Below are 26,649 nucleotides of genomic sequence, written 5' to 3'. Positions count from 1 at the left end.
TCAGGAACTACAGGGAGGTAACCTGCTCAGAATCAGCTTGTGCTACATACTGTTCATAGAGCACAGCAATAACTTTATGCTGGAAAGAGTTCCTGAAGCTCAGACCCTGAGTCCACTCTCACACTAGGTCAGTTTAGAGAATATTTGAACTTTGCTGGATGCAGACATACATTAAAAACAGAGGCTAAGATAAAAGAAACCACCTGAAAGGTTTCCCTTTGCAGTTACTGTTCAGCTACAGAGAAGAATCTGTTGCTTGCTTTTCTCTCCTGCTGATGCTCTTTTTCATGCCATTTTTACCCGTGATGCCTTGTTTTGTTACCTGTTTCTATCCATTCATATTGCAGAGGAGGAAAAGTAAGCAAATTATACAGTGAACCAAAAGAAAAAGATAACAGCTTGAGATCTTTAGCAAGAAAGGATGTAATTTCATCCAGTAAGATGCACTTAAGATTTAAAAGCAAATCAAACCCAACTTATAGCTATATAGATATACATCAGTGAAATAAAAAACAACAGCAGATACTCTTTCTGAATTTCAATTACCGTAAGACCCCACACATTTTAGAAATAACATTAAACAATGCTCATTAAGCCATCTGATATTCTGAAGTGGATCTTCAAATGTGTATTTAAACTTTTTAAGCAATTTTTACAGAATTCAGATTTTGGCTCCCCTAGGAAAATACATTAATGAGTTTTTTGCTCATTTAAGATAGACACTTGCTTCCTGATAGATCCAAGTGCTAAACAGAATATTGTTTAGATGATTTCAAGCATTATTGCTCTCTGATATTAATGCAGCAGCACACAAATAAATAAAATGAAGTAAACTCTTTCCTTGGAACTCACTTAAACAGCAGCATTCTAAAGTCATCCTGAATTATACATAAAAAGTGCAATGGTTTTGTTGGTTTGCTTTAGAAGCAAAGCAAAAGTTACACATCAAAATGATACAAATCAATCAGTAGCCTCTACGTGCACCGATGTGTATTTTCATGAGCTGTTTCATTAGTAAATAGGAAAACTTTTCCTTGCGCTTACTTGTCAGCCGTTGTTGGGATTACATCGTTTGTCAAAGCCAAGGGAGACCTGACCTCCACTCCATCAGTGGCTTCATAGAAACCACTGCTACAGGAGTTAGAGGATCCTGTAGCTCTCCATGCCCCCTAATCACTGAGCCTGCAATAACCTAACTTGACCTCCCTTGCCTGAATAACACTTGGCTTTCCTTATTTCTAAGCATAATCATGCATTTTGCATGAAAAGTGTATTGTGTTTGATGGCCATTTTTCAGATCGCCTGTCAGCAAAGAGGTCTGTGAATATAAGCAGTCATTTGATGCAAAAGCCTCCTATTCAACAAAACACAGGAACACATACAAGTTCATTATTTTCAGCATGAAATAAATCTGTTCCCTTCACCTGGAACTGGAGAGCATCCCACTCATGCTTTAAGAACAGAATATGACAGGAAAGGAAAAAAAGGGCTGATGTATTATTCTTTGTGCAGTCCAAATTGGAAACCTACATGCCTTAATAGCATTCTGGTTTCCAAATGAGTTCTTTGAATAATATTCCCTTCCCCTCTTCCATTAAAACCTCCAGAAATTAATAATTTAGTCTAGTCATACCATAGGCCACATGAGTGGTAACTTTTGAATAAAACAATAACCATTCATACCCACATTTAAACTGCTGGAAGGCTTCTGAGGTTCATTGCCAAATAACTAACCCATCTCAAGTGTTTGTAGTATGAAAAGCAGCGGTATCTCAGTCATCATTAACTTTAGTTTTAGGAGTTTGGTTTTAATTTGTTATGTTGCCTTGCATGGGACTTTATATCCACAGAGAAAGGTACACACAGAGAGTTTCATTTGCAGTAACAACATAGCCAAGCCTTCTACAGCCAAATACAGCTCCAGGGTTGCCAGTCACCCCTGTGACCTTCTGCATTGCCAGGTTATAGAAAGTTTCCAGATTGCAACCCTTCTGTCAGCCTTTTATGGAGATCTACGCTCAGGATGCTACTATCAGGCAACACAGTGAGCATGTACACAAATTGAACCCATCCCAATATCACTGCATTTGGAAATTCTGCATTTCAGGAGCTTCAACCAAGTCTGTGACAGCGTTCAATATTTATGGCATTACAGAATTCACCATTACATCTTTGATGAGGAATTAGAGTACACAGTAAGTGAAAGAAAGAAAAACACGCGAAAGGAAAGGAAAACAAAGGGAAGGAGGCAAAGGGAAGGAGGGAAGAAGGCAAAGGGAAGGAGGGAGGGAGAGAGGAAGGGAGGAAGGAAGGGAGACATTTCTTTACACCACATCACTGCAGAAAACTTGATCCATATATTGCCAGGTAGACTCTCAAAAAGCTGAGGTTGAAAGGTTGAAAACCTCTGCACTTTATCCCAAGGGAGCACAGTGGCAATTATGGAGGCTCGACCCACACCACCCTGGAGGGTTGAATCCCTCCAGGGATTAAACTGTGAAGGAGGGGTGTCAGCAGTGTTTTGCCAGGCAGGGAAACCTGCTTAGCACTGATTGCACTCACCTCTGCCTGCAGACTTCCCTCTGCTGCCTCCTCCATTTCTTAGTATTTCTATTAATTAAATTCTCCACTTCAACACGCTGGCTTGAAATACAGGCAGGGCTTAGTGAACATAATTCCAGACTCCAACTGTGATATTAACACTGAAACACTCATGGAGCAAATTCAGAATTATAAAGCCTGCTACCCCCTCTTTTGAATGATGAGACCAAAAGGATTCAGATGTCTCAGACATAAGTGTATCAGAAACAGGAGCTTATGTTTGTGAGAAAGAGTCTGTTACATGCCTGTTATATGCTTCCAGATTCTCAAAAACATTATTTTAATTTTGCCACTTATTTCCATTATTCACTTCCTGCTTATTCCCAAAGCCAATTAAAATGCAAACAGGAGATTTTAAAGGCTTTAGTTTGATAATAGGCATCAAGACAAGCGAGGCATGGGACAGCACTGAAATATGGTTCTTTAATGCAAGCATATTAATAGAAATAATTGGATTTCTAACATCTCACAATTGCTAGAGTACCTCGTATCGTCCATTAAATCAATTGACATCCTGCATTTGTTATTTCAAAAGTGTTATTCTTATTTCACAAGAGTGCTAAACATATTTGGTTTGCTTTAATGAAAGCTGTGGAGTTTTCTTCTGAAGTACATACTACCTCATAGCAGGTAATACATATCCATGGATATATAATGGATTCATTAAAACCAATATGGTAAATGTCAGCCTCGCAGAAGTTAAACTCTCAATTTTGTTTTCAGCAGGGCCAGAGTTTCATCTAAAACACATAATGTGTTATTAAGCTTTTAGTCATTATAATAAAAGTGTTAGAGTTTAATCTCAACTTTTCAAAAGTGCCTATGGGAAGTAGACCTTAGCATCTAATATCCTCAGGAAATCCTACCTTATCCCACTGCTAATTTCTGATTTTAACATCATCCTCGTTTTCCATTTTCTATGTTCAATTCAAATTATCTCCCCTGGCTATGACTACTGTCAGGGGATGCCCAGTCCACCTTATACCCCCTGTTCCTGCCCCTTCTCTTACAATACATTCATGCTAGAGAGCCAAAAGCAAAGGAACATGGCAAGGGACAAGGAGAGAAGAACAAATAAACAGGAGGGCTAAATTATAGATACGATGACCCATAAACTGGTTTTGTTTACTTGTCAGACTATAGGTTGCTTGTGGCTGCACAGGATTAAGACTTCCCCATGCCCCTAATGGTACAGTTTCAAGATTATTCATCTGACCAGCAATTGTGCTGCTGCCATAAATGCTGGTTCTGCTCTCCAGCCCTCTCCCAAGAATGCATTTCTGCTCCTCTCCTGTTTGCCAGCACAAACATCTTTCTGACTGTGCCGCAAGCTGAAGTGGGAAACAAATACAGCTGAATAGTAACTTCCATTTTTCAGAGTGGGTTTTATCTGAATTGGTTCCCTGGTCTGACTCACAAAGCAGCTACACACCACCAACACCAGGAAAAGGCAAGGGCAGAGAACTAGTGTCCATCCCTCCAAGCAGCACTGTGAACTTATGCCAGAACTGTTCATGGAGCTACAGCTGTGATTTGAGAGCTGAAAGCCAACCCTTCAAAACTGGGAAATGAAAACCAGCCTTCTAACTTTGTTTACAGCATATACTGCATTATGTATCTAGGCTCTTGAATAGCTTAGGAATGAAGTTCCACTGATGATGAATTAGAATTATGCCCCGATTAGGTATGGCTTTTAAGCACCCATTTCAAACATTAATTAATACTAAAAAGATACATCTAATTTTTTATACTTATTCATTTTCTATTACTTATTCCAACATGAATATGTCCCTATTTGTAGCACAATAAATTATCTTCTATTTTTAAGTCTTCCTACAAGCAAGTTTTCAGTTTTCTTTTCAGCTCCTTCAGATATTACCTTGTACAGAAATGCTGAAGTGCCACGTTTTTATTATCACTAATGCAGAATAAGTCATTTTACCAGTTGAAATTATGACAACTGCGTCACAAAGAAAGAAATAAGAGCAAAACTGAGTCTATGTTTCTTTTTTAATGGTTAAAAAAGAAAAAAAAAAGAGACCACTTTTGTTTTATTTCCTGGAAGAACTGTCAGAGGAAGTTGAAGAGTACTTAACATACACCATGTGGCCTTGGCCACCTCAACATTATTTCAACATAAGAGCTGATTGGGAAATCGCTTTTTACTTCAAGGTGAAATCACTGAAATCTATCTCAGGGATTAAGGACTTCCTCAACAGAAAAATAAGTATTTCAATAGGAAAGTTGGATTACATGGGGTTTTAAGCAAATGAAGGGAGAAAACAGTCACAAAGTTTGGTTCTAACAGTTCTGTTCTCAGCTCTGGATCTCTTAAATCATATACTTAAAAAATACTGCATTAAGTATTTTACACTGAAATAAAACAATGAGATACAAAAGTTTAAGAGATAGAAATAGTACCGAAAAAGTCTGGACCTCAAATCAGGAACAAAGTAATCCATTAAGAAAATGGGGCCACAAACAGGAAAATTCCTTAATCATAATTTTATTGCAGAGTTTAATGTCAGTTTTTTAGATGCCTTGAACTCCTAATTTCCATAAATTAACAAACCTAGGTCTCTTTTAATAGTAAACATAACTTTGCATTTCCTGCTTGTAACGGTTGGTTTTAATATAATTACCATACACTCCATGTATTCAGTCCCCTACAGATACCCCTCACTGCTTCCTCCCCAGTCAAGCTTTGCTCAACATAGGTTTGCATTAGCAGAGACACAAAATGAACCTGCAAAATTTACTCAGAGATTTATTGCATACATAACACTTGCACATGTATATGCAAACTCATATTTGCATACTCAAAATGTCTGTCTGCTGTTGCCAGCATGTTTTATTTTTGTATGCTATGTCTGTCCATGCAAATTCCCTTCTAACAGCATCAATTATCTGCTCCCCCACAATCAATACGTTCCCTTTCCTAAAGCAATCCATTTCAGATCACATATTACTCCGCTTTCCTGTAAATCAACAGATGCTGTCATGCCCCTTACACAAATGTCTTTGCGTAATTCTTTTTACTGATTCTGTCGATTATGTGCTTGTCCCTGTTTTCTTTCCCAAATCTTCAGCTTCCTCCCTCTTCTTTAGACCAGACCCTGCTTTTGCTCATCCCATGAGGGAGAAGGAGCAGCAGCTCTAGCTCTTCTGCTGCCCTCTTTCTCACCTGCCTGACACAGAGGCACCTTCTGCTTCCTTTGCTAAAGAAACAGCATCTCCAAAAGGCAGCATTCAATAGAAGTCATGTAAGGGACTGTGACTAGAAGCACCTGGCAAAGACAGGAATGAATAAAATACTGCAGGGGACAAATGCTGCATGAATTTACCTCCTTAATACCTACCAAAAATGCCATTATTTTATCTTATTTTTTATGGGAAGCACTGGTCTTGGGAGCTAAATGTTGCAGTCTCCACAGCCACATGGACAAGGGCCAGGATGAGGCTGCTAAATGCTCTGCCCAAGGGTCCTGTTAAATGAGATTCTGCATTGGGGTGTTTCTGCATCAGGGCCAACTGCATTAACCAGATCATCACCACAACACACATAAGCCCGTGAATCAGTTAGGGGCTAGCAGATCCCACCCCACCTCATTTGGATGCTTCTGTCTGGCAGTACTGCAAAGACTGGAGATTTTGCACACATGACCCACTCGCTACCTCTCTCCTGCAAAAGTACAACATACTCTACCTTCAGACTTACTGAGGTGCCCTAACCACCAGCATGCACAGACACACAACATCTGTGCATGAAATGACAGTGCTATGGGGAATTCCTTCCTAAAGGTTCATGTTAGTAACCCTTAGCCTGCAGTGGTGTCAGCCTGGCTAGTGGAGTCAAGACCATAAGGAAAAGCTGGAGCTTCTCTTAGCTTTATCCTTGTAGGGCTGGCTCAGAGTCCTCAGCTTTGTCCTGCTCAGAGTACACTTCACACACGAATGAAGAAAAAGTTTTGTTCTCTGAAAGAATCAAGTTCATGCTAGTTATAAGAACTGAGCTAGGTAAACCACAGAAATTTAACTATTGATCATGACCATTAAATCACTTTAAAATAGGAAAATAAATGCCAATTGAACTTGTTAGACTAAATTTACTGTCAATTTTTTTCCAGGTTATTTTTGGCTTATTTGCTTACCTTAATGATTTGCAGCTCTCTTTAATGTGCGAATATTTTCTGCTGTGAAGATGTAATATATAAAAAATAATCAGAAACTCTCATTCTGAAATGATGCTGTTTATTTTCTTCCTGAAAAATGAGCTGAATGAAGTCAGATTAATTGCCTCTAAGTCTCTATGAATAATATTGCAAAGCCTTTCACTGACAGCTACAACATTCTTCTGCTAGTTGCATATCTCAGAGCTATTTCAATGTGTAACTGCAATTCCTTTTGGCTGCTAGATATGCATGTAAAGATAAAAGCCAATAGCAAACTTCCTTAGTCTGCCTCTGGTTTTCATCAGCTTTCTATCCAGTGGGTGTATTTTGGAGATGTTACTTGATCTAACATGCTCCAAAATAATGGAAGTCTTTGCTCTCTTTAATATATTTCTCTGCACATTGTCATCATTCATGGTGGTAGCAGCAGTATGTTGACTCATTATGTTGCACTAGTCTTGTTCCCCAATCAATCTATTGGTTACAGCCAGTTTAAAACCTAGTAATAAACAGGATTCTGAGCCTTTTCAAAGGACAATGGAAGCTGAATTAATTAGCATCCATCAGAGGGCAAACAAAATCCTCCTACAAATAGAATTGAGAAACTTCATAACCCACAAGGACATTTATGGAGCTTTTACACACTTGCAGTATAGGAGAGCATAGCATCCTCATCTTAACCAGGCTATAGAGAAGCTAATTCTTACACAGAAATTTATTAATTATGCCTTGACACTATCAAGTTAGCCTGTTATTGACATCAGATCTCAAACTGTTCTCATTCATAACTCATCTTTGAAACCTGCAAGCATGAAGATTTGAAGCTTCTGTCGAAGCATTTCCAGGTTACACTATCAATCACACACCTCACAGAAACAAAACAACCCCAGTCTAAGATTTGCATGGATAACCAGGGGGAATTCATATAAAAAGGGGGAAAAATCATACCTGTTTTCTTCAAACTATCTTTACAGTATGTTCCATAGTTGGCAACTTAATGATGTTACTAACATTAACAATTACTCACAATGTAAGTGCTTTTGAAAGAACACTAAAATACTTGAAAATGGGGCTTTTGAAAAAGAGGTTAAAAAAAGGGACATTAGTTACATGGCTGGCATTTACGGAAATAACAAAGATTATTCTTGCTTTTATGGACAACAGTAACATTTACAGTCCAAAAAATCCTAACTGTCCTGTAACAGATGATGCTCGCCTCACTGACATGACAAATAAGAGACATTTAATTTTTAATGGCTTTTGCAATTTTTTCTTGTATTTCTTATGAGAGCAGCACACTGTAAAACGTATTTTAGTCTTTAGTACTTGGAAGTAACTTTACACATTATTATTCTACATTAGCTCCATTTGTCGATTTGATGACTGAAGACCTATTGGCCAGATGCAAATGCTGCTTTCTAATCTTGATCTATCATGCAGGACAGCTGAGGGTATGTCATTCCCCTTGAAGGAGAATGAATCAGGAGAATTCTTGTGTAAGGTATGGTGAAAAGATAAACCAGATGCATTAATAATCAATGGAAGTTCTTGCTTTCCTATGAGAACATTTAGTATAAAAATACAAAGAAAATGAGCCCAGGTGTAAAGATAAGCCTTGTCAAAAGTATAGTCTTTCTCAGTCAAAAGATGCTGGCACTGGCCTGGAATGTGTATGTTGCAGAGCTACTTGCCCTTCATCAGCCAAATGTTAACAGCCTAGAGAAGTCAACAGGAATTTTGATGTTTTACTGGATCAAGGCCAGGAAATCTGATATATTTTATTTCTAATTTCCATCATACGTGCATAAGATGATATCCTCCAATTCAGACATACATCAAATAACCACCTCAAGTGAGCACCAGGTGAAAATATTGAGATGTGTTACGGCTTTGCTAATTGATAATATATGGCCTTAAATTAATTTTCTACTGTTAATGCCCCTTAATGGAGTGTCCTATTTCTTATTTGAAAAATGAGGGTCAGAGGAAGCAATGATGACAGACAATTACAATTTCCACTTAGGAACATTAATATGTAAATATATGGGTAAGTTAAGATTGCTAATTTAAGTTGCATAATTGCTAGATATTTTTGAAGTTAGAGCTTAATAGGTTCTGCCATTATTCACAACTACTTTATGCATATAATGTCAATGATTTTTATTCTTAACATACTATGAGTAACAGCATTGCATTCATTTTGTTAACTGATATGGGCATTAATGTCACATGATGCCATTAAATCACTGCATTTCTTTCTAAAAATACAACAGGTTAAAAAATGGGATCACTTACAAACCTTCATGCATCAGCCTATGAGTCAATCACCAGTAGTTGGGTTTGAGGACCAGGTTACATACTGGGCAGATATGCCCATAATCACCCATTGGAATGTTTTTTTTTTAACCTTCCTTTGCAACATCTGATATTACTAACTTTAAAGCAGAGATATTTTTTAAAGGTCAAGATAGAGAATGGATTTGATCTAAAGATCCCCAGTTTAGCAATCCAAAAGTCAAGAGAACTCTATCAAATGTCAAGAGAAACTGCAAGAGACTTCAGCAAATGATTTCTGCAGTACTTCTCATTTATGCAATGTGTGCACAAGATAAATATTTTAACCAGTTCTAATGTAATGCTATTTTACAAATTTAATTTTATTTCAAACATAAAGCACAGATGATGAGAATTTTCTCAGTTATGATTTTTAATGAGTATTTCACTATTACATATAACTTAGAAATCAAGGCTGTCCTTTAAAGAATATAATCCTAAACGGTGGCCTGTATTACATGGACCATGAAAATAAAATCAGAAATAAAACACTGCAGCCCACTTATAACCCCAGTATATTCTTCATTTGAATTTAAAATAGAGTATATGTTCTCAGAAGAATCCTGCACAGACTGCCTCACACAAGTGTGAAAAATGACAATGGCTGTGGGATTCTTTTTAAGAAGATTTTAGGATTTTATTTTTTTTAAACCTGGGGTTTTCTTCTTGAGATGTATCTAGTGCAAATATTCAGATGTCTAACAGTAAAAGAAAGGCTTTCAGTTTCAGGCAAGGAATATCCAGTTGTAAGCAATTTTGGTACGATATAATTCAATTAAATCATTAAGGTCTTCCTTCTCTTTTCATTGCATGATTTAAATGAATGCCTGATAGTTTAAGGGAGGCATAAAATCAAATCAAATCAAATACTATCATCACATGAAACAACATTTTTTGTTCTTCTATGTATAAAAGACATTTATATAAACCACCTTTGAGCACATCCTAAGTATAAACAAACCTGGTGTTAACTTGTTGCAACAACCTAAAAAGAAACTCTTTATTTCTGCTGCTGAAAATGGAAGAAGAGTTTTGGGCCTGTGAAGAAACAACTACCTTTTGTAATTGCCCTTTATTCTGTCTTAAGTATGATGTGGCCTTTCTGTAGACAATTCACTCATGTCACTCCAGAAGATATAAAGAATAAATCAAGCCCAGTATCTGAGCCATCTGTAATAAAGTTTTAACTACTGATTCAAGAGATATTTTTCCCATAAATTGACTTACTGTACAATTGGGATTGCTCCAAGCCTGCAAGACTTTATCTGCTAACCGTTTGGAAATAGTAGATGATAACTCCCCCACAGCTGATACAGCCAAGTAGTTAAAAAGTATTTTAGACGATACCTTCAAAGGTCTCAATGGAGAATCCCATAATACTTTAAATTTCTTCGGCTGTGATCTACTCTTAAATATAAACCTCTCCTTTAATCCCTGCTTGGACTGCTGGAAGAACTGGATGGGTTGGGAAAAGTATTTTCTTATAGCTAAACAGGTGAGGAATACTATATCCAGATTCCTCAGAAGATACAGAGAGATCAATTTAAAATCTATTGAGAAAACATATTCTTGCAAAAAAAAAAAAAAAAGAGGAAACTACTAGTGATAGAACAGCTCAAACAGCACCTGCTGACACTATGATAACTCTAGTACAGTCAGATGGAAATTCAGTTCTTGTGGGTTACCAAGTTAAAAACCCAGGGTAGTCTGTGCACTGTTCATCTTTCTAAACTCACTTCTTCTCACAGTTCAGATGCCATCTGCACACTCTCAGGTACCACTTATATATGAAACAGCAACATGCTGCACACTTTATCTAGAAGATCTCTATGAAAAGCTGCATCAGTGCAGTCAGGGGAATCAAGGCCAGCAAAGCACCAGCAAAACCCCTTCAGCATGCTGCAGTCAGCATGGAGAAATCAAGGATGAATCTGCACTGGCTAAGGTTTGCTGTCTCCACTGCAGGGAAGACCCCTAGATACAGCCCCTAGGTACAGAGATAAATGTCTGTAACCTCACTGGTCTTTAACTGTCTGATCGACTTCTGCCTGATCTCTTTTTTTTGCCCTTCATGAAATAAAATGCATTAACATGCCCAATCCCAAGGTTTTCAATACCAGTCCACTTTATTATCTTCCACACAGATAACAAACCCCAAGCAAAAGTCAGAGGATGGGTCCTTTACACACTACATCCTACCCCGGCACTTACAAAGAGATGTCATCATGAACGTATCCCAGAACCTGCCTTTAGCCATCCCCTGTCAGGAGGGTACTGCCCTTCCAGTTTACTTCTGTCTCCAAGGCAACCCAGGCCACCAAAACAGGATTGTATGGATTAAATTACTTACCTAAGACACAGCTAGCCACTAATTATAACAGAGAGAACAAATATTAGGTAAAAATTATTCCTCACAGGTGATGCAGAAACCCTAGCAATACTTCAGCAATGAAAGATGGCAGTTCATGGAAAATCTCTGCTGGAAAGGCTGGGGAGTATAAATGTGCCTCTACGGAAAAAGGATGTCAGAGTCCACTTCTTCCACATCGCCCACAAAAGAGTAGCAGCAGCCTCACAGCAAGCAGGAGCATGGGACATAAGAAAGACATTTCAAGCCAAAGGTAATGTTAAGAAAAACGCTAATAAAACTGAATAGCAGTAATGGATCCTTTAAAGCTACAACTTGCTACTACTATGACCTTCATTTATATGCTTCCTGCACTTCGCACCAAAGCAAAAGGAATTTTGCTAGGAATTGCATTTGGTTCTATAAACTTAAGTTGTGCAAAAGCATTAACTAATCAGTGCAGCACACTGCTGTATGTGACCCAAGTTAACCCAGCCACATTTGTGTGGACAGGCTGCTGGACTCTCTGCAGTGTGATTCCAAGTGCTGCAGCTAGCACCAAAGAACAATCAGGTCTTACTGAAACACACCCTTCTGAAGAAAACACAGGCAGAGCACAGCACTGCTCTTCCTCCTGCAGTGTCTGAGAAGCCCAAAATATGCAGAATATGTTGGTGGTCAGAATGGAATTACCCACTTGGGAAGACAGCAGCACATTGGAGCTACCAGCCTTCCCAACACCTGAACCACTAAAATTGGTTGGAAACTTGGCGTTAGAAGGGAGATGAATGGAAGTATTTCAGTTCCACAGAAGCTGGCAAGAAAGAAACCCCTCCCTTATTCTAAATCTGCAATTCAAACCTGGAAATCAAGTCAAGATTTCTTTGAAGGGGCTAATTGAATTTGCTCCTTTTTGGACTTGGCCTCATTTTATTTTGTATTTGCTATGTCACTGAAGCTTATTTAAAGAACTTACACTTTTGACAATTAAATCAGAAGTTAGAACTCTTAAAGATATTTTTTTATTGTTCTGAGAATCTAAAACAATTTACAGAAGTTCAATAGAGTAGGAAGAAGATTAGGCTGCCAAATGAAAGAAATTCAAATGATCTTCAAAAGCTGGCCGCTCCCAGTCTTATCTTTGAGAATGGGCAAATCCGCTTTGATAGTAGGATTTAATAAAAAGATCAAAAAAGTCCACATGCTTATATCTGATGTTATTCAGATAATTTTGTTGTTTAAGTAGTTCTGAGTATGGAACATAAGCCAGGGAATGTACATCTGATTCCTCTCAGCAGTAAAACATTAGCTCTACAAGTGCAGAACTCCTAAGACTGGGGGATACAGGGAAACACAAAGATTGAAGCTTGTAAATACCTTTTTCCTTTTCCTTTGTTTTAAAAGAAGTTTTATAATCTGTCACTGACCAGACACCATGTTAACAGCAAACAGGCTTTCCATCGATCAATTAGGTATAAAAACCCCTATATCTTTGGTTTAGCAACAGATGGTCTGAGGATTCAAGATGAGAATAAAAATTGGGGGGGAATTGATAAATAGAAGACAAGACTGTAAGCCACTGTGACTCAAAGGTGTATGTAACTGGTTGAGACCACTTTTATTCATTACAGAGTCAAAAGAGAACAAACTCATTTAATTTGATATGCTCAGTCTAGTATTTGTCTTGTAAATGTTCTAAGAGACAGCACTGAAAACATTAATTCTATAGTTTCTTATAAAGGAAAGAGAGAACAAATAGGAAGAACATTCTTGCATGATAAAATGTCTGAGGGATCTGGTGGGAATTCTTCACATAAGATGTATTTTTCTTTAGGGAACAGGCGTAAATATAAACAGATGGGCTATATAAGTAGAATTGGCAGCTGCACAGATAGCTGCTTTCTTATATATGATTTTTCAGACTCACCAGGGTATATGCTTAATTATTCTTAATATTTTGTACATTTCAGATGCTCACAATATAATGACCAAATATAAATATAATTTAAGCAAATAGTAGTTTGACTCTAAATGGAAACAATACATTTTCTTCAAACAAACTACTTAAAAAGGGGACTGTCACTCCATCTGTTCACAATAGCTCCTTTAGAAGTGTTTGTTTTGTTTAGAAATACCAAAATGGACTAATTGGTGGTAGATGGGTTGAGGTGTGCTTGCTGCTTTTAAATCACTGAGCATAAAAAGCTGGTTTTGGTCTTGCTGGCCCAATACAACCAAAGAAAGGAAATGCTTGAATTCATTTTCACTGGGCTACACTGCACGTATGTTCTGTACTGCAACTATTTCAGATGTTCCTTTTCTGGAGAGGACAAAGTGACAAGCGGTGTGTTTTCATGATGATGGCCAGGCTGTACTGGAGTACAATTCTCACCTCTCCTCCATAAATTATAAGAAAATACAAATTCAGTTAACATTAGAAAGAAGTCCAGCACAGCACACTTCAATTACATGTACAACATGTAATTGCATGTACAACATGAATGTACAACATTGCATGTACAACAACTGCAGTGCTTATAGTGCAGCTGGTAGAGCCACGCTAGTAACTGGGCACATGGTATCTACCATTTTAAAGTGACAGGATCCTAATGCTCACTCTGCCATCTCATAACAGAAAAAACAGCACCACATACCTAACGGGAGACCTTCTGGTAATAAAACCTTGTCCAGCCCTTGGCGCATCATTCTGAAAAGGCCAAAGAGACTGTGAATATGTATGTTAAGAGCAAAACTGTATAGAGCCAAAGAACTGTAATCTGCACGTACTTGTACATAAGGTGAATGTCAGCTCCGTGTTAATGGGTGTGATTGTGCTCTCATCTGTTGAGCAATCCAGTCTGTGTCATTTTGGATCCATTCCACTGAATTATTCAGACATTCACTTCAGTAGTACTAAAACTTGTAATTGCAGAGAACATCAGGACAAATCATAGCAGTGAACTTCAAACAGAAGAACAGAAGAGTGTTTATAGCAGTAAAAGGAAAATAATGACAGCAAACAAATGAGCAAGGCATGAAAAGGAATCATTATAAAATATGTAACAGAGTCCCTGCTTAGTTCAGGTAGCCTCACAAGCCCTCAGGCTGGCATCATGCATGCAGAGAGGCAATTCAAACTAGGACTCCGAGAGAAGCTGTGTTTGAAAAACATCACAGAGCTGAGATGTCCAACCTAAGGGGCAACTAACAAACAGTGAAGCCTTCTGCTGCATCAGACCGCATCTTCTTAGTTGGGTCCCCTACAGTCTCAGAAAATATCCCTTACAGACAGTATGGCTCCTGCTAGACCATAAGGTGGCTGAAGCTGGTTAGGTTGGACTCTAGTAACAGAAATCCAGAGCATGTTGTTGCAGTATGACAAGAAGCCAAGAAGAAATCTTCTGTGGAGATGTGAGGCTCAGACTTCTCTTCCCTTGCAAGGACCAACACTGAGACTCAAGATGCCCTCTACCATGGTCCCCTAAGTCACAGCTTGCTGCAGTGAACCTGCTGCACAAGGTTGGTGATGCCATGGGGATGGTTCAGCACTTCCCAGCAAACAATGTCAGTTTTCTCTCCAAACTTTAGATTTACCTACAGCTAGGCTTCTGGGTGATACTTTAAGAGAGCATCTTTTTTTCTGGCTTTTGCTGGCATGTTCTGAGTGTGGTGATGTTTAATGATTTCTGTGGGGTTAGTTCTCCATATCAATTTCCTTTCCTGTTTCCTTTCCCTATGTTTTGCTCTGATGCCAGGGAAGAAGTACTCAGTAACTTTGCCACTGTACTCAATAACCTTGATTTTGGGTTATCATTCCTGCAGTGTTCTATCAAGCATCAGAGTAGTCTACTAATTAACACAAATATTCTAAGAAAAATCTACAATAAATGCGTTAATAACTAAAAATTACAGGATGTTGTGGTTTAAACCCAGTCAGACAGCTTGTTCACTCACTACCCCCCCCCCCCCCTTCTTGCCCTCCCCCTACTCCCAGAGGGACGGAGAGGAGAATCGAAAAGAATGCAACTCCCATGGGTTGAGATAAGAACAGTTTAGTAACTAAGGTATAACACAAACCACTACTGCTACCACCAATAATAATAATGATAAAGGAAATAACAAGGGAAGAGAATACAACATCTCACCACCAGCCGACTGATAACTCGCCCCCTCCAGCCCGACCAAGCACCGACCCATACTTCCTCCAACCGTGCAGTCCCCCAGCCCTTCCAGGTAACTCCCAGTTACACCCTGGACATGACGTGCTGTGGTATGGAATACCTCTTTGGTCAGTTTGGGTCAGGTGTCCTGTCTCTGCTTCCTCCTGGCTTCCCCTCCTCCCTGGAGGAGCATGAGGCTCACAAAGTCCTTGGCCAAACCAAAACATCGCTATCAGCTCTGTTCCCAGGCTGAAAGTCAAAACACTGCACTGCATCAGCTACCAAGAAGGAGAAAAATGACTGCTACTGCTGAACCCAGGACACAAGAGCATACAACAATCACAGTATCTGTATCATAAGGCTCAGCAGTCCCAGACTCAAATGCTTCAGATCACCTGCAGAACCTGTAATGGGAAGGCCATGCGTTCCTAAAGCCAGGGAGTTCACTCAATCCTGGCATTTAGATTCACAGTTCAGGGAGAAAAGTGGAGGAGTCCTCTCAGGCTGAGCAAGGCAAACGCTGGTTCAGATCTCCCCTCCCTATGGGGTGACTCAGAGGGTTCATCTGCTTAAATGAAGCTCATATTTTGCTGGTCCATCAGCCGATGACTCTCCGCAACTCTACTGTGGCAGTGCCTAAACTCAGCTTGCAAGCACAGTTAAAGTATTAATTAATTATTACCAGAGACATTCTGATGTCATTCAGGTTGACTGGCTAGTGTATGAAGTTGAAGGAAAAAGAATACACAGAAAAAATAAAAGCCCTCAAATACTGGACACGAAATAGACAGGGCTAATTCCACTGATGTAAGCAGAGACCTGTTTTGATAAATAGATAATATACATGTAAGCGTATATTAGAGTTTGAAGTAGACAGCTGTGACTGTAGCCTGGAATACAGAAAGGGATGATCATGAGTAAAAGGCTGTTATCAACTACTACAGTTCTGGCAAGGAAGCCAGGGAAAGCAATTAATTAGACTATATTTAAAGTTCTGCTTTTTTATGGAATGCACAATGAAATTCTCAAATTCAATGACTCTTGCATTCCAAGGACAGTGTTAACAGTTTAACTCCTGATCTTAACATCCAACTTCAGAGGCACATCCAGCTGAGAAACAAAAGCATCTTACATTATATAGATAGAGGTCTCTGGTTGAACGAATTGCTGACACAGCAATTTCTGGCAATAATTGCTGACACTGGAAATAATCATCCATTCCTTGAAACATGAGGTCACGCACAGAAAGCCAGGTGCCCTATGTACCAATAGTCTAAATCCCTCTCCTCTGTGATGGATTGCAAAGCCACCTGTGCATTATTTCAACCATATCCAACCAGCTTCAATCACACCAGCAAGAAGAGCTATACAGACAGCTGGCTGCATTTGTAACTCCTGAGACATGCCCTGGTCAGGCTGGTTTGTTGTTTTGTTTGAAACAGAAAGCAGAAGTCCAAAATCTGATAGTAAAGTGATTAAATATTTGTCAGAATCAGAGGGTATTCAAACAGGAGTTTTATAAAACCTTAAAAATGAAATTAACTGAAATTGCTACTGAAGTACAAGACCGATTGTTTAACCTGGTCCAAGGAGCAGAGGAACAGAAGGTGGCAAACATTACAGTAACTTCTGAAAAGAGCGTCAGGACCTGTCAACTGGTACCTCTGATCTCTTTACAAGTCTAATAAACTCAATTGCATAGTAAGGAATGGATTTAGTTGATGCATGGAAAAATGGTACACCGTAGCAAAGACTTACCAGAGAAACACAGGAGTAAGGATCACCTGACTGACATAAGATACTTGAATTCCCCAAAGCTTTTGACAATGAAGTGAGAAGAGGGAAAGCAAAGAAAAGAAGAATGTGACATCTGTTCTGGGACCTGTGTTAGTCAGCACATTCGTAAGTATTTTCTAAAGGGTGGAAAGGTGAATATTGAGATGACATTCGCTGACAGCATAAAATTATTCAAGTTTTTCAAGACAACAGCATGCTCCATGCTCACTGATTAATCTCAAGATGCTACCGGATTAAGTAATAAAGTGGCAGATGAAACTGAATCCCAAAATGATTCATATGAAAAGAAAATATCCTTAATTATACAAATCCAGCAAGATACAAATCAAACAAGGAGAGCATCCTTTGTCATTCAGAAGATGGATCTCACAGCCACCACAGATACTTCTTATAAAGCATCAGCTTGACATAATGTCAAGATTTATTGGGGGGGGGGGGGGAGGGAAGCTACCTATAAGGAAACCTCATTAGGCCTCCATTTAAAACCATGATTTAAGCGCATCTTAAATGGATCATGCAGGCCTCAGCCCTCTCCTTTGTTTCTGAAAAAAATATACCTGAAACGAGATTTACACAAGGGCAACAAATGAAGAAAGATGAGTAATGGCTTATGTGTCAGGGTGATTAAAGAGACACAGCCTCTTCAGCTCTGCAAAGAGCTTAGGGGAGGATGTGTCAGCATGAAAAGGTTGAAAAGGAACAATTATTTAATAATTCCCACATTATGAGTATCAGAATGTATCATTAAGAGATTTAAAGCAAAGGCAGGGAAGTATTTGTCACTGCTATAGGATCTATTGGTAGCTGAAATATACAGAAGTTCCAAATCAAAAGAGGAGACCAGTTTAACAGAAGAGAGATCCATGAAGGCCAGACCAATCACCAGCTCTGGGAGGTCCTAATCCACAGGGCATTGGAGAAGAGTAACAGAGAAACCTCAGCGTTTACTCACTGTGTTTTTATCTATTTTCCCTAAGCATCACCTCCTGCTTGCTGCCAGAGATGGGATACTGACAAAGCAGACTTGATGATTTTAAAGGTCTTTTCCAACCTAGTTGATTCTGTGATTCTATACATAGGAGATACTGTCACCAGTTGAAAGACAAGCAAAGAAATAAAGTTCATTCCAGGTGAAAAACCGAAACAGTTCAAATACCCAAGTCAGGCTTTGGAAGTTGTTTCTGTAACTTCTTTTCTTCTTTATTTTCTCATTTACCATTATATACAGTATTTTGCCCCAGACAAAGAAAAGGAATTGAAATACTTCATCTTGTTGTCCCAAAGTCTCACCACAAAAAAAAATGTCTATCATCTGCCCAGGAAATGAGCGTGTGCTTGCTGGTGTGAGCCTTTACAATAGGACAGGCAATATTTATGAGCAGTTTGAAGGCTTCCTAGTGAATACCCACCTGGAGAAAGTGGATATACAAGTTTTGCATTCTCTCTTTTAGGTCACTTATCTAATACTAAAATTGCAGCCAATTTTTTCTGGGGAATAGTTCTGCATAAGCATAAGTTAAATGCATCAAAGGCATCTAAATCATGACTTTCTTAATATTGGAACAGCATTAAACCCAAAGAAGTTAAAATCCTGATTTCATGACAAAGGGAAATTTATCTCAGGCCTCAAATTCATTTCAAGCCAATGGGTTTCTTTTGCTGGCATGCAGGCTTAACAAAAAGAGGCTGGCAGATACTGTGGTAGGAGCAGTTCTTTCGCAGTTTGTACTTTTCAGCAAACTTGATGTCTTTCCCTGTACATCATTTCACCCAGTTCTGCCTGCTGGTAGCAATGGAATAACTGCAGAGAAGCCCTGAACTTTGTCTCAGTCACCTTCTTCTACTTGGCCAAAGAAATTCAAGCAAGACTCCCAGAGTGTTTCATAGAAAAAATAACAAGCACTCCTAGGACATCTGTATGGAGATTATATTGGTAATCAATTCATTTTGCATAGCCTCATGGATCACTTATATTGATGATTATGTGTTTTAGCTCCTGTGACAACTTGTCAATAAAATAAAAGTAAAAAACGGCTAAGGACAGCATACTTTTAATTTCAAGATGATCTCTTTCTTGAAAAGAGGTGCCACTTTTCAAGTGCTGAAAAGAACTAGCTCATGAATATATTTTATTTACCAAGTGGAATACTGTTCAAGGAATCAAAACAACTTTCTTGTAATCCAATACATATATCCAAAGGTGAATAATTTTCTTTTAGAGTTCAGCTACTTTTAAAAATGAATTTTGGAAAAAATAGGAAGGTTGACAAAAATTTAGGTCTTGAGTTACTTGAAAATGTGTTATTCAAACTCATCATAGACTGGCATAGTTTTTATCCCCCCAAAGTGGAAAGCTAAATACCATTTACAGGTTGGTTTAGAGATATTTTTTTACATGAAAGATTCTGACATTTCATTTCGAAGTTTTCATTCAAGATATGAACTTTACTTCTTGCAAGGGAAAAGAATGATGGTTAAATAGACCACATCACCTAAATTATCCTTACATCTGAAAAACGCACTGGAGTTACTTAGGTTGTCACAAGAATTATTGTTTTCTCCAAAGCATCCAATCCCAGTGGACTCTGTCTCCACCCTAAATATTTGCTTCCCTTAAATAAAACTGCCCAGTTTCTTCTTTTTATATGTTCTACCCTCCCAATACAATTCTGGATAAGTCCACAAAGCTACCAGCTCACTAATGACTTTTGGTTCCTGATGAAAATCTCCACATCTCCTTGATGAAGATGAATATTGCTGTCCCCTTTCAGATTCCCAGTCCTTGGCAGAAAATGCTGTGGCTGTCCTATCTTGTATGTTTAACACATAGCATAAAAATACTAGGTCAATATAATAACCTTATTTAAAAAAAAATCCTTTTCTTTTAGTACAGAATATGAATGATGAATGCAGTATTGATTCATTTCTTTACATCCAATAGAGATGCCTTACTCAAAACACAAGACCTGGATAGTTGTCCTTTCATGGAAGAAAGGCTGTGTTGACCTTCAGAGGTCCTTTCTCTCTGACTATCTACAGGAGTAAGTAAATCAGGAGATGAAGCTCTTGTATCTAAGCCAGCCTTGAGATGGAGCTGTGCAGTTTGAGTGAAAGAAAGTTCTCACTGTATCCCTGTAAATACACTCAAAGTGGGAATTTGCTAATTGCAGCACTCTGTAAGCTGGAATTAATATAAACAATATATATAAAATGCAATGCAATGCATGCACCTAGTAAAGTTACAAAAGCAGTAAATGCTAGAGATGAGATGTTGAATACATTATTAAGACTTGTGCCTACTTTAAATGGGATTTGAAGAAAACCAACTTGTTGCAAGCCATTTTAATTCAGTTTGTGGGTAGCTGCTAGAAAATCCAAGTTTTCAACAGTTATGCCCCACCTGGGATGCATAAAGCTCCAGTTTTCAGCTTCTGTTAGTTTAATACAAGGATGGCAAAAATCATGTGGACATTACCTTCATTTACTTTTGGAACAAACAATTTGCACATCACCATGTTTTGGCTGACTGCCTGAACAGCTGAAAATGTTGCTTCTCCTTGAAGAACAACATTGAACCAGTCAGATAATAACCCATTCAATCTGAGGTCCTCAAAAATCCCCTAACAGGTCATTATAATGCTCTAATGAGGAACCACCCTGGCTTCCAAAACATTTTTTTTTTTATACTAGTATATGCAGGCAAGTGAGATGGGAATATTTAGTATGGTATCTACTTGAAAAAGGCTGGCTCTATTAAACACCTGTCCATCTTCTTGCACTCCAGGGAGGGAAGGATTTCTCTGTAACAAAGATGAAGGGAATATCAATGGGGCTAATCTCTTCAAAGTGCTCAGTGCTCAAAGCAATCGCCTGCAGTAGCACACAGTCCCCACCCTCATTAGCTCAGCAAAGAAAACACAGCCAGAGACAAAATACTAACCTGCAGCTAGGGCAACACATGTAAAATAAGGGGTTTCTACTTTTTCCACCTGCCTTTTCTTTCCAAAGGACATATATTTCAAACATTTTAAATTATGTGTTTGCTGAAAATAAAGTCATATGTCTTAAGAGCCCCTTTTCTTTCTAGAATATTTAAATATTGTAGAGTTTGTTCATGTTGAAAAATGACACAACAGATATAATGTGTGGCACAACTTTTCTCCTGGTCAACAAAGGGGAAAAAAATCATTGCCAACTTTTTTCCCTTTTGAAAAACTGCAACAGTCAGGAAAAAAGGAGAGTGATAGTTTCATACCCCCATGAAACAAGGAGACAAAATGATCCGTCAATCAGCTCATATTTCTGCAAGTTCCTGTCTATCCACCGCCTCCAAATTAGGTCAGGAAAACAAATGTTGAGAACAAGAGGAATGAAATACAGCAGGACTGAAGGGAGAACTGAGAATTATGAGACAAGGCATTGCTGTTGAATAATGTAGTCTTCCAGCACATCCTTTTCCCATGCTGACCATAGGAATAATTAAGGATGGCCAACAAATGTTGTAAGTACTTCTCAGAGAAAGAGGGCTGACATGGACGTGTTACCCATCTAACTTCCAAGACCAAGTAGCATGATCAGGACCAGAAAATAGGTCATGGGGTGTGTAAACCAATTCAGACCACATAGGACTCTATCCAGGGAGTCCACTGATGGATTCATCGGTTCAAACACCCAGGCTGGGCAGGCTACCTAGGGACAAAACATCAGTATCGGTGTACTGTCTAAGAGCACACAGTCAGGGCAACAGCATTTGTTTATTGTAAAGCTCTGCCAAAGCATGGAATTTTAGATTGAAGGAAAAGCACAAAAACCTTTCTACTAGTGTGGGTGAGGTGAACCAGCCCACCACCATTTCCTCTACCCCAGGAATCAGTTGTAAAAATCTTTTGCTTGCATAAAACCAGCTTCATCAGCAAATGGTGGACCAGAAAGTTTATTACATAGAATCATAGAAGGGTTTGGGTTGGAAGGAGCCTTAAGGTTCACCTATTTGCAACCCCCTGCCATGGGCAGGGACACCTTCTGATGCAGAGAGTTGACCAATGTACAGGGAGGTTGTACAGGGGGGTTGTACAAGGGGGTTAGAGGAATTTCCTTGCTTAAACAAAAGTATTGTCTGTTGTAAATGCCTGCTAAGCAGAACAAAGGCACCTGGTCCTATTGATAAGGAAGAGCAGACACTTGGTCCTATTGATAAGCAGCTATTGATAAGGAAATGCAAACATTTGATCCTATTGATAAGCAGCTATTGATAAGGAAAAGCAGATGCCTGAATCTACTGCTAAGGGGGAGAAGCAGATGGTTTATGGCTGGGATACCGACCAAACCCTAAGGCCATATGTGAAGACTGAAAGGTGAAAAGTGCAAGAAGAGGAAGACTCATTTACTTCATCTTGAGACCCCTGCCCATGACCAGAGGGGGCACTGCGCAGGTGCAGAGGACCTTCTGGCTCATTATAATACGAAGCGGGGATAGGATATGAATATGTATAGGCGTATTGTGCAACCTTATGAATATATATAACTTTAGAAAATAAATGTAGAGGGAAACAACACTGAGGCACACATGACTTTGAGGAATTATCCCCGTGCGTCTCAGCGCTGAATAAAAAGCATACCTACTTTACAACTTTAACGAGTTGTGGAGTCAACCCGCGCATCACTTCCACTAGAGCAGGTTGCTCCAAGCCCCATCTAACCTGGCCTTGAACCCTTGAACACTATGAGGAATGGGGAAGCCACAGCTTCTCTGAGCAACCTGTGCCAGGGCCTCACCACCCTTAAAGCCATTCCCAGAGATCAAGCAGAGATGTAAATTCAGACAAACACATATCACAAAGGTGTCTTTCATTCTCCCTGTAATCCTTGTCTGATTGTTGATTGATGGTTCCTTGGTCAGGAAAAGTTTTATAAAGGGATACTCAAGTTTGGAGTGACAAGAAAGAGAGATGGACAAGATGTGAAGAAGCACCATCGCTTGCAAACTGCCAGTGTAAAGGAAAATAACTTCAGCATTTAACTCCATCCCATTTTGGAGAGATAGAAGGAAGGAAGGTTGGTTTTTGTGACTGATTACCACTTGGCTCAGTGTCTGTAGTGTCCCCTGCACTGGCCTGGCAGACGAGACATGCACAAGAACAGTGATCAGACACAGAGCACTGACACAGCACTTAGAGACGAGCTGAAGCCAAGAAAGTGAAGTCAAATTAAAAGTGCTGATCACCAGATAAAGAATGAAGAACTGAGAGATGCAGTGGCTGGATTTGTGCTCATCAAGCAAAACCTGTAGGAATTTGGCTCAGTTATATTTCCAAGAAACAGAACATGGGAATCCTTATTTTGTATAGGAAAGGGTGTGTAAGGATGCAGTGAAAACACACAGATCTTGCTGTGCTGGACCCATAGCAAAGAAAAGGGTTCTGATGGGACAGATATTAAACAATTCATGATGGGAGAAAGGAAAGGAACAAGTGACGTACAAGACTGTAGCTTATGTGTTATGAATAGACCTGAGAAAACCCTAAACGAGAAGCCAAGCAGGCAGCAAAATAAGGAAGAACGAGTCTCACTTTTCTAGAGAGAAACATTCCAATGTTTCAAAGGAATAAGAAAGATGTTTCCTAAAACCATGGCTTGATCCCCTTGTTGCCCTGTTAGGTGAAGCTATACCACTGTAGCAAGTCCAAACTGATTAATAACCAGAACTGGGAGTTGTTTTAGATCTGAGTAAAAAAGCAAGTGCCAGGACAAATCCAAAGACTTATACCTGTACCTCTTTCCAGCACCTATAATAAATGCTTGCAGCAATGTAGAGATATTCCAGCCTCTCCAGCCAATGAGCCGGCTTTATTTGGAGCTCAGCTCAGATGCCTCTATACAAATGCCCATAGTATGGGGAACAAACAAGAGGAACTCGAGATGCATGCACATCTACGGGGGTATGATATAATAGACATAGCAGAAACATGGTGGGATGGCTCCTGTGACTGGAGTGTTGGAATGGAAGGTTACAGGCTACTTAGAAAAGACAGGCCTGGCAGGCGGGGAGGGGGAGTTGCTACTAAGGGGAAATCCTGCCTGAACAATTTGGTGGCCTTCTACGATGGGGCTACAGAAGTGATGGACAGGGGTAGAGCAGTTGATGTCATCTACCTGGACTTATGCAAAGCGTTCGACACTGTCCCACACGACATCCTTGTCTCTAAATTGGAGAGACATCAATTTGATGGATGGACCACTCGGTGGATAAAGAACTGGCTGGATGGCCGCACACACAGAGTTGTGGTCAATGGCTCAATGTCCGGCTGGAGACCAGTAACGAGTGGTGTCCCTCAGGGATCGGTGTTGGGACCGGTCTTGTTTAACATCTTCGTCTCTGACATGGACAGTGGGATTGAGTGCGCCCTCAGCAAGTTTGCCAATGACACCAAGCTGTGTGGTTCGGTTGATACACTGGAGGGAAGGAATGCCATCCAGAGGGACCTGGACATGCTTGTGAGTTGGGCTGATGCCAACCTCATGAAGTTTAACCATGACAAGGGCAAGGTCCTGCACCTGGGTGGGAGCAATCCCAGGCACAGCTACAGGTTGGGCAGAGAAGAGATTCAGAGCAGCCCTGAGGAGAAGGACTTGGGGGTGTTGGTTGATGAGAAAATGAACATGAGCTGGCTTCAGTGTGCGCTCGCAGCCCAGAAAGCCAACCGTATCCTGGGCTGCATCAAAAGGAGCGTGACCAGCAGGTCGAAGGAGGTGATCCTGCTCCTCTACTCTGTTCTCGTGAGACCTCACCTGGAGTATTGTGTGCAGTTCTGGTGTTCTCAGCATAAAAAGGACATGGAACTGTTGGAACAAGTCCAGAGAAGGGCCATGAGGATGATCAGGGGACTGGAGCACCTCCTGTATGAAGATAGGCTGAGAAAGTTGGGGCTGTTCAGCCTGGAAAAGAGAAGGCTGCGTGGAGACCGCATAGCAACCTTCCAGTATCTGAAGGGGGGTTATAAGGGATGCTGGGGAGGGACTCTTCATTAGGGATGGTAGTGATAGGACAAGGGGTAACGGGTTAAAACTTAAACAGGGGAAGTTTAGATTGGATATAAGGAAGAATTTCTTTACTGTAAGGGTGTTGAGGACTGGAATGGGTTGCCCAGGGAGGCTGTGAATGCTCCATCCCTGGCAGTGTTCATGGCCAGGTTGGACAGAGCCTTGGGTGACATGGTTCAGTGTGAGGTGTCCCTGGCCATGGCAGGGGGGTTGGAACTAGATGATCTTAAGGTCCTTTCCAACCCTAACTATTCTATGATTCTATTTCAATCTATCTATATATCAAGCTCTCTCTGCATATTAGGCATCAATTTGCAGAGTTTACTACAGTCATGCATGAGTGTCCAACGAATACATGCACAGACACCCAATTAACTCATGCATGAGGTCCCAGTGATCTTATGCATGAATGCCCCACCAGTTCATGCATGTGTGCCCAATCAGTTTAGGCACTGACACCCAATTACACATAAGCCTCCAATTAATTTACATGCAGCCCTGCCAAATGTTTGGCTTAAGCTGAGACTGGGAAACAGGGAAGAAAAGTGTTTACTTAAGCCCTTGTTTCATTCTTAATGTTTTCTTTTTTCTCAATACCCAGAATCAGTAATCAGAAGTTTGCATTAATCAGAAATAACTTAAATCAAGTAAAAATTGCCCAAATTGAGACTTGCCTGTGACAGCATACACATAGTCAGGACTGAGGTAGAGGCTTGTTTCGAGCTACTAGGGGAAAAGCACCCTAAGGAATCAATTGATGTTATCAGGTAATCTGCCTCAGAGATTAAAGAACACAGAGCAATAAGGTGTTGTAATGAAAAAAGCTTTTTAGTCAGAAATGGGGGTCATAGGGAAAAACACACATTAATGTCAGCACATAATTGCACTATATGGACAAAACCAGATGCTGCTAAAAAGATTACTGTGGTAAATTCTGCACTGAAGGATTTTTCTCTCAGCAAGCACAAGTTTAACTGTAAAAAAGAGGGAGATATATAAAAAAGCAAGCTTCAGAAACTGCAAAAAAATCTTGCCCTTCTCTGGTTCTGTTGATTCCTGGAGACAGACCCCTCCTGAGATCGAAGAGGTGCAGGTGCAGACCCTGCTCTCCCTACATCCAGCCGCCAACTGCAAAGTCCACTGTACAGCTTCCCAGCAACAGAGAGCTTCTTCCATCCTGGAAATATCCCTCCCCTGC

The sequence above is a fragment of the Pezoporus occidentalis genome, unplaced genomic scaffold, assembly GCF_034315485.1.
Source record: "Pezoporus occidentalis ecotype Australia unplaced genomic scaffold, CSIRO_AGI_Poc_V1 ctg118, whole genome shotgun sequence".
Classification (NCBI taxonomy): domain Eukaryota; kingdom Metazoa; phylum Chordata; class Aves; order Psittaciformes; family Psittacidae; genus Pezoporus; species Pezoporus occidentalis.
Note: the sequence above shows the minus strand (reverse complement) of the source record.